The sequence below is a fragment of the Mus pahari genome, chromosome 10, assembly GCF_900095145.1.
Source record: "Mus pahari chromosome 10, PAHARI_EIJ_v1.1, whole genome shotgun sequence".
Classification (NCBI taxonomy): Eukaryota; Metazoa; Chordata; class Mammalia; order Rodentia; family Muridae; genus Mus; species Mus pahari.
In genome coordinates this window covers 101,729,630-101,736,633 of record NC_034599.1, presented here as the reverse complement: position 1 = coordinate 101,736,633, position 7,004 = coordinate 101,729,630, and the positions used below count along the sequence as shown (strand labels likewise).

Sequence of the window (7,004 nt, the reverse complement as noted above, 5' to 3'; positions counted from 1 at the left end):
GACGCCCTCTTCTGGAGTGTCTGAAGACAGCTACAGTGTACTTACATATAATAAATAAATAAATAAATAAATCTTTAAAAAAAAAAAAAAAAAGAAAAAAAAAAGAATGTATAATTGAAAAAAACGTATGAGATGGCTCAGCAAGTAAGGCACTTGTCATCAAACCTGACAACCTGAGTTCATCCCCAAAATTCACTTGGGAGAAGGAAAGAATTGGCTCCTACAAGTTGTCCTTTGACCTCCACATACACTGGTATTCCCTTCCTAAATAAATATTAAAAACAAGGATACAAGAAAAAAATGTAAAGAGCTCAGTTGGAGCTAGGAGTAGGCACATGCTTTTAATCCTATCACAGGCAGAGAATTCTAGGCCAGCCTGGTCTACATAGCAAGTTTCAGGCCTGTCAGAACTAGAGTGTGACCCTATCCGAACAAAACAAAACAACAACAAAAACCCAAACTTAACTGACAGTTATGGGAGGTGGCTAAATGGTTTAGAGCACTTGGGGACCCAGGTCAGTTCCCAGAACCCACCTGCAGCCAACAAGTATTTAAAAAAAAAAAAAAAGATGTATTTATTGTTATTCATAAGTACACTGTAGCTGTCTTCAAAAGCACCAGAAGAGGTCGTCAGATCTCATTACCTGTGGTCGTGAGCCACCATGTGGTTGCTGGGATTTGAACTCTGGACCTTTGGAAGAACAGTCACTGCTCTTACCCACTGAGCCATCTCTCCAGCCTTGCCAACAAATATTTTTAACCCCAGTTCCAGAGGACTCATTGCTCTCGTCTAGCCTTTGTGGGCAATACACACACGTTGTGAATATATATGCAGGCAAAACACCCATACAAATAAATAAAAATAAATACAAAAAAAAAAAAGTAAATCTCTAAAACCAAAACTCAGCTGGAGACAGGTATTTTGGTCAGGCCTATAATCTCAGTACTAAAGGAATAAAGCAGCAGAGTTGCACTAAAGTTTAAAACAAACCTGAACTATTTAGTGCATTCCAGGCTCCCTGGATTACCAACTGAGACTTTGTTCAAAACAACCACCCAAAAAGGAAGAAGGAAAAAGAAAGTGAAAAATATTCAGCAGATCATTCCCTCTAGTATCCTGTTTTTGTTTTTTGTTTTAAATATGAATAGGGAGGCGGATGGTGTAGTTCTTTGAGAGAATTCTTAATTGCCAGGCATGCATAAAACACTGGTTCAATCCCTGGACCTGAATGTATAAGTCAGGGATGATAATGCAGGCTTGGGTCTTAGACAGACAGACAGACAGACAGACAGACAGACAGACAGACACACACACACACCATCAAAACAATGGAGCTGAGATGGCTGCATGTGCTTGCTGTTCTTGCAGTCGACCCTAGTTTAGCTCCAGAAACTGCAGGTGGCCCACTTTCATCCATAACTGATCCTTTGTTCTGACCTTCACTGACCCCAGGCACACACATTGTGTGTATACATACATTTGTACATATATACATACAGGCAAGCACTCATATACATAAATAAATCTAGAAATAAGAAAAACCCTAAAGCCGGGCAGTGGTGGCGCACGCCTTTAGTCCCAGCACTCAGGAGGCAGAGGCAGGCGGATTTCTGAGTTCAAGGCCAGCCTGGTCTACAGAGAGTTCCAGGACAGCCAAGACTATACAGAGAAACCCTGTCTCAAAAAAAAAAAAAAAAGAAAAGGTCCTGGGAAGATGGCTCAGTGCTCTTCCAAAGGTGCAGAGTTCAAATCCCAGCAACCACATGGTGGCTCACAACCATCCTTAACAAGATCTGACTCCCTCTTCTGGGGTGTCTGAGGACAGCTGCAATGTACTTACATATAATAAATAAATAAATAAATCTTTAAAAAAAAAAAAAAGAAAAGAAAAGAAAAAAGAAAAACCCTAAGTGGAAAAACACCGATGTCCAAAATTTATATATGGTGGCATATCCCTGTAGTTTCAGCACTTGGGAGGTAGAGGCAGGAGGATTAGAAGTTTAAGGAGAGATGGCTCAGTGGTTAAGAGTGCTGACTGCTCTTCCAAAGGTCCTGAGTTCAATTCCCAGCAACCACATGGTGGCTTACAACCATCCATAATGAGATCTGACGCCCTCTTCTGGTGCATCTGAAGTCAGCTACAGTGTACTTACATATAATACATACATACATACATACATACATAACATCTTAAAAAAAAGTTTAAGGTCAGCTTCAGCTACATAGCTGAATTAGAGGGCTGCCTGGGTTATATAGAACATGTTGTAAAAAACTCAGAGCTGAGCATGGTGGTGTGTACACCTTTAATCTTGGGAGACAGAGATAGGCAGAGCTGGTGTGGTCAAGACCAAGTGTCTACATAGAGAGTTCCAAGCCAGCCAGGAATACATACCTTGTCTCAGGAAACTAAAGTATGGGGGCTGGAGAGATGGCTCAGTGGTTAAGAGTGCTGACTGCTCTTCTAGAGGTCCTGAGTTCAATTCTACATTGTGGCTCACAACCATCTGTAATGGGATCGATCTGATGCCCTTCCTGGTGTGTCTGAGGAGAGCGATGGCGGCATACTCGTAGGTATAAAAAAACAAAACCAACTAAAACGAGGAGACTGCAAAATCAGGAATGGCAGCACACTTGTGACCTCAGCACTGGTCAAAGCTGGCTGGGAAACATGGAAAAAGGAAAGCAGCACAAAAATTAACCGTTGGAATTAATGTCATGTCTTTGTTATATGAAGCTTCATACTTTTTTTTTTTTAATTTGAGACAGGGTTTCTCTGTGTAGCCCTGGCTGTCCTGGAACTCACTCTGTAGACCAGGCTGGCCTCGAACTCAGGAATCCGCCTGCCTCTGCCTCCCGAGTGCTGGGATTAAAGGCGTGCGCCACCACGCCCAGCAACTTTTGGTTTTGAGTGGACTGTACATGAAACATTTCATTTCCTTGCAGTGGTCTTTTCACAAGCAGGGTGACTAATGGGTGAGATGGGCAGAATCGTGAAGTGGAATTGCCTGTTTCCCCTGGTGGTGGTTATTTCAGTTTGGGCACTCAAGAATATTCTTTTCTTCTGTTCCTACAGGGCCTGTGCTCTTTAGGAAGATAAGGTTTTCAACGCTGCCTGGCACTGGAGGGTGAGGTAAGACACTTGAAAAGAAAAAATTCTGCAAAGGAGAGGGATGGTGAGCTACTAGGCAATTCTAAAGCAGTAACAGAGGAGAAAGCTGTCAGGTAATACCCTTATTTACTTAGTGGCTTTGGGGACAGAGCCCTGTTCTAAAACATGTTAGGCAAGCATTCATTATCACTGATAACGCTACATTCTTCTTTTACCATGTGGGCCTTGGGGTTCAAACTCAGGTCATCAGGTGTGGGTGGCAAGTACCTTTATCTCAGGCTAGTCCAAGGAACCGACGACTTTTGTAGCTACACAGACCAAGTCTAAATGCTCCCCATCTTTAAGAGTATGTATTGCCACAGATGCATTTTTTTTTTAAGATTTATTTATTTATTTATTACATATAAACACATTGTAGCTGTCTTCAGACACACCAGAAGAGGGCATCAGATCTCATTACAGATGGTTGTGAGCCACCATCTGTAATGCTGGGATTTGAACTCAGGACCTCTGGAAGAGCAGTCAGTACTCTTAACCGCTGAGCTACCTCTCCAGCCCGATCCGTTCTTTTTGAGACAGTCACAGTCCTTGGTGACTGTGCCAGTCGGCGGGGAGCTCAAGGGCAAGTGGAGCACTTGGACAGGGTGTGTCATATCAGGGAGACAGTAGCCAGTGGCCAGTTCCCAGCTTGGTTGTCTCTTTTGGTATTTGCTCTTCATTTCTATGGAAGTTGCTTTGTACTTAAAGGTGGGTGTCTACGAAAAAATTCCCCTTACAGAAGTTTTACTAATTGGTATTTATAATTTGGAACAAAACAATGGAGTGTGTTTGTTTGTTATGCTGCCCTGGGTGGGTTAGAACTTTGTATAGACCATGCTGGCCTGAAATTCACAGATCTGCCTGCTTCTACCTTTCAAATTCTAGGATTAAAGTAACAATCACATTGGTCCTGAAAAAAATTATTTTTTTTCTTTTCTTTTTTAATTTATTTATTATTATCCCTAAGTACACTGTATTTGTCTTCAGATACACCAGAAGAGGGTGTCAGATCTCATTATGGATGAGCCAACATGTGGTTGCTGGGATTTGAATTCAGGACCTTTGGAAGAGCAGTCAGTGCTGTTAACCGCTGAACCATCTCACCAGCCCCCTTTTTTTGATTTTCAACATAATGTTTCTCTGTGTAGCCCTGGGTGTCCTAGAACTAGCTCTGTAGATAAGGCAGGACTCAAACTCAGAGTTTGCCTCACAAGTGCTGGGATTAAAGGTATGTGTGCTCCCCCCCCCAAGCTGGCTCTCTGACTTCAAGGGCAGCCTGGTCTACAGGGTGAGTTCTGGGACTTCTGGGTCTACATAGAAGCCCTGTTTCCAACAACAAAGATATGATTAGGTTAGCACACATAGTGTGGATTTCAAGATAATGAGATTTAGGCTGGAGAGATGGCTCAGCGGTTAAGAGCACTGACTGTTGTTCCAGAGGTCTTGAGTTCAAATCCCAGCAACCACATGGTAACTCACAACCATCTGTAATGGGATCTGATGCCCTCTTCTGGTGTGTCTGAAGACAGCTACAGTGTACTCACATATAGTAAATAAATAAATCCTTATAAAAATGAGATTTGAGAGCCGGGCGTGGTGGCGCATGCCTTTAATCCCAGAACTCGGGAGGCAGAGGCAGGCGGATTTCTGAGTTCAAGGCCAGCCTGGTCTACAAAGTGAGTTCCAGGACAGCCAGGGCTATACAGAGAAACCCTGTCTCGAAAAAAAAAAAACACAAAAAAACAACAACAACAACAAAAAAATGAGATTTGAAGACATTCTTCCTTTGATTTTGCAGGTGTTGTGGTTGTCTTTTATCCCTGTAGCTGTGCTGTAACATCATGCTAGAGATGCTCAGCAGTTACAAGTATGTGCTGCTTTATCATTGCATCCAAGTTTGGTTTCCAGCCCTCACATAGTTGTTCACAACTATCCACAACTCCGGTTCCAGAGGATTGGAGTCCTTTTAGCCTCTGTAGGCACCAGGCATGCATGTGGTACACAGACATACATGCAGGCAAAAGATCCATAACACCTAAAGTAAAATAACAATCAAGACGATTCTAAGATTCTCTATGGTGCAAATGAAGCTCCTCATTGATTGTCATAAATGCCTCCTTAATTAGCTCACGTTATTCTGTAAAGCTGGGTTAAGCTAGCTTGCATGTGTATTACTGGGGATCGAACTTGGGGCTTGAGCATGCTAGGCAACTGCATTACCACTGGGCTGGACCCCCAGCCCTTTTAAATTTTGAGACAGGATCTTGGTTAAGTTCCCCAGTCTAGTGTCCAAATCTCTCTCTATCCCAGACTGGCCTGTTTGGCCTTCCAAATTCAGGGATTGCAGGGGCTGGAGATATGACTTGGTAGCTGAGAGTTTATGCTGATTTCTAGAAGATAGGAGTTTGGTTCCCAGCATCCACATCAGGTAACTCTGAACCAGTAGTAATTCTAGTTCCAGCATATCCCAATACCTTTAGCCTTGAAAGGCATCTGCACTTATGTGCACAGAGCCCTCCCCCCATACAAGTTATTAAAATAAACAAAATCTTTATAGAATTATAAGGTGTGCCTCTTCATACCTGGCCTCCAACAGATTTTTGCCAAGAAAAGTAATATAAAAAACCATCAAATTTAAGTGGCATTTAAAAAATCAGATATTAATTAGAACCTTGGACATTTTTTTTTTTTTTTTTTTTTGATACTGAGTTTTTGGGTGGAGGGGTATTTCAGGACAGGATTTCTCTGTGTAGCCCTGGCTGTCCTGGAACTTGCTCTGTAGACCAGGCTGGCCTTAAATACAGAGATCTTCCTGCCTTTGACTCTTGAGTGCTGGGATAAAAGACATGTACTAACATGCCTGGCTTTTTGGACACTAATTTATTATTGAATATTTATGTAAAACAAATTTTCATCACTATAAATGTTCTGTGTATATTCTCTTGCTTGAGGTGGCAGATGATCTTTGTATCAAATCTGTCATGAGCCCAGGTAACCTTGTTAAAGGCGAGTCCAGTCTGAAGTTAAATTCTGGGCTTAGGGAGAAAGAAAGTTGAATGTTAAGTGTCACATTTTTAGATCTCTGAGCAGTGTTGGAAAGATTGAATTGCCAGAATGGGAAAATTTGGTAGGAGAGTAGAAGGGAGGCTCTTTATTAAAGATCTAAAAATAGAGTCCATTAAAGTCACAAATAGATAACAGTAGGATTCCTGTCTTACCCTTTCCTGTTCTGGGTCTGTGCTTCCAGCTGTTGCTTCTGCTTACCTGGAGAAGATCACAATATTTTCCCAGTAGAGTAAATGTAGACTTGGACACTGAGTAGTGTACCAGTCTGTGTAGACCCCTACTCTCTTTTTTTTTTTTTTTAAATATTTATTTATTTACTTATTTATTTATTATATGTAAGTACACTGTAGCTGTCTTCAGACACTCCAGAAGAGGGCATCAGATCCCATTACGGATGGTTGTGAGCCACCATGTGGTTGCTGGAATTTGAACTCAGGACCTTTGGAAGAGCAGTCGGCGCTCTTAACCACTGAGCCATCTCACCAGCCCTAGACCCCTACTCTTGAGCATGGCAGTCTGAAGATGTGATTGGGAAGCTGGGCACAGCATGAGATTACTACTCAACGGGCAGGGCTGAGAGAATGACGGAACTCCTTGGAGCAGGAGAAAATCTTTAGCAGAAGCTGATTGCTCTGCTCTCCATGCATCCGTGAACTGACAGGGCTTGGTAACCTGATTCTCAAAGCCGCCCTTAGTGTTATTTTCCTTGTAGTTGGCATTGCTGTGACCAGCTAGTTTACCTGAGCTAATTGCTAGTAGCATTTCAGGTCCCGCTCCCCCCCCCCCCCT

The 7,004-nt window shown here is 42.4% G+C and overlaps 1 protein-coding gene across 3 annotated transcripts in view; it reads left to right on the top strand.

The window, feature by feature from the left end:
• Dag1 (dystroglycan 1) overlaps positions 1–7,004 on the top strand; it is a 61,094-nt gene that overhangs the window by 7,255 nt on the left and 46,835 nt on the right. For all 3 annotated transcript variants that reach the window (XM_021205970.1, XM_021205968.2, XM_021205967.2), the window contains exon 2: positions 3,075–3,131. The gene's annotated coding sequence lies outside the window, so the exon portion shown is untranslated. The remainder of the gene's footprint in view (positions 1–3,074; positions 3,132–7,004) is intronic.